The sequence below is a fragment of the Camellia sinensis genome, unplaced genomic scaffold (assembly GCF_055761805.1).
Source record: "Camellia sinensis isolate YWXY unplaced genomic scaffold, ASM5576180v1 Unanchor1, whole genome shotgun sequence".
In the NCBI taxonomy this organism is placed as follows: Eukaryota; Viridiplantae; Streptophyta; class Magnoliopsida; order Ericales; family Theaceae; genus Camellia; species Camellia sinensis.
Window position 1 is genome coordinate 15736182 of NW_028128987.1, and position 2796 is coordinate 15738977.

Below are 2796 nucleotides of genomic sequence, written 5' to 3' on the forward strand. Positions count from 1 at the left end.
AGGGAGGGAAAAATAATAGATTATTTTTTTTTTATCCTGCTTAATATGTCAAAATTCTTCTTTCAAAATTAGTGACAAAACAATTTTCTCACTAAAAGGCCTAAAAATATTAAAAATTATTAGTGAGGAAAATATATTTCTCACCAAATGGTTTTAAAATATTTAAAATCAAAGTTTTCAAAAAAAAAAAAAAAGATTATTGGTGACGCAAATATATTCCTCATTATTAATTTTTTTATTGTTGAAAAAAAAAATTCTCACCAAAAGTTTCTAAATTTTGGCACCATCAAAAAAAATTAGTGGGAAAAATTTAGGTGACGAAACTTTTTTTTTTCTCACCTAAAAGTAAGTATTTATTGATGAAAATAAATTTCGTCACCTATTATTTTTATATTCTTATTATACGTGACAAAATTTATAATTCTTCATGGATTATTCTTATTTAGTGACGAAATTTGTTTTCTTCACTAATTTTCGTCACCATACCAATACAAAGAATAAGAGAAAGAGACACCAGAAAAAGAGTAAAGAGAAATCACCTACCAAATCACCGAGCGAAGAAGATGTGGCGGTTATCGGTAAGGCTACTAGTGGCAACGATGATCGGCAAGGCTAATAGAGGCAACGATGGCGATCGACGTGGTGGAGGAGCAAGAGGTAAGACAAATTAATATCCTGTTTTCAGAGAGAGAGAGATAGAGATGATAAACAGAAAAGGGATAAAAAAAAATTAATACCCTATTTTTTTTTTATTGCCGCTCAATATATCAAAAATTTTCCACCAAAATTGGTGACAATATTATTTCCTCACCAAAACATATCAAAAATATTAAAACGTTTTCGTGACGAAAATATATTCCTCACAAATACTTTTATAATTAGTGACAAATTTTTTTCTCACCAAAAGTCCCAAAAATTTGGCGCCACCAAAAAAAAAAAGGGGGGAAATTTTTGGTGATGAAACTTAATTTTTCCTCACTTAAAATGAAGTATTTATTGACGAAAATAAATTTTGTCACCTACCATTTTCATTTTTTTATTATATGTGACAAAATTTATAAATTCCTCACGAATTATTTTTATTTAGTGACGAATTTTATTTTCTTCACTAGTTTTCGTCACCATAGGTTACTTTTGTTGTAGTGTTCCTTAGTCCCATATATATATATATATATATATATATATATATATATTTAAGAATATGAAATACAATATTTACCAGACATCATATTGGTCATCTGTCCGGCTGCTACACCATCATTAATTTTTTTTTTCTTGAAAAACTTCTCCTAGAAGTTGCTATAAGTTGTTTGGGCAGGTTGTTTGCATAATCCAATGGCTCATAAAAATTAATATTTTATAAAATTAAATTTTAGAACATAGAGTCTGATATAGTGTGTATATACAAAAAATACTAACTAAAATACAAAAATAAATTTTTGTTTATAATTTAACTCAAAATTTGTTAAGATTGATGTGGATGCTCTAATGCCTTTTCATTTTAACCTATTAACTTATAAATATCCTAGTATTTGTCAAAAAAAAATTATACGTTAGGGTTGTACCTATTTGTTCACCGCTTGCACCACCAATGCTTCTCAGTGGAGATTTAGAAGACATATAGACAAGGCATTAATGGTGAAGATCTGTTGGTGGTGACAAATAAATTTGTTCATTAAAGGCACGAACGATAGGGTACGGGATTATTGTTGTGCCCCTTTTTATACATTCAAATGGTACCATCTCAATGTTTTATTTTTCTTCTTTCAAGTCATACTCAAACCTTTATTCTTCCAGATTTTCCAATGCCACCATCATACTTACTGTCACGACCCAAACTTGCCCCTAAAGGTTTAGTGTCGTAACCAGCTAGTAATCCTTAGATTACTAAAGGCCTCTTAATAGACAGACTTATAATTAGGGGCTGCGGAAGCAATATATAAAAATATAGATAGTCAATTGAGTTGTGCAGACATATATGGAACAGATAACCTTAAACTTTTTAAACATACGTGTAACGTCAAAAGATACAGTAGTTATATGTCATCCCATGTATATATAAACAGAAATTTTGCTCGTAAATTAAAAGAAACAAAGTCTTAAACATTCACAAAACATGGCCACGAGACTTGACTTAATCTGAAACCTTCTTGGAAGGCGCGAAAGGTGGCTGACAAACACAAAATCCTTCAAACAACATCTTAAGCCTGGTCATGAGCCTGCTCACCTACATACATAAATAAATAGTGAACGAGGGCCAGTGAATTATAGCAAAGTAAAGTGTTAAATGAATGATGTCCCATAACTAATTCAGAAACTGATTCATATTCATATTCTTATTCGAATCACATATAGAAATCAGAGTTCATGTTTAATCTTACACAGTACATCCGTTAGCGCTAACAGATCACATACAGAGCATCGAAGATCATACTTGTTAGTTCCATAAAGGAACCTCCGGTCGGGTACAGATAACTTGTCAGTTCCATAAAGAACCTCCGGTCCGGGTACAGATAGCATACTTGAATCACAGAATTAATGTCACAAACAGTTGTTAGAATTGGACAATCATTCATAGTGCAGAACATAACATTTCAAAGAACATATCTTATTTTATATACATAAAATAATTTAACTTGAACATAGCTTTACTAAGTTATTACTCATAGATAACAAATGGCTCCAAGTAAACGGACAGAGTAGGCAATTCAGATATCTTGTGGCGCTTGACCTACACAGATACAGAATGAATACGTACTGAATTACACACCCGAAATCATTAACTTGGTTCTTTCT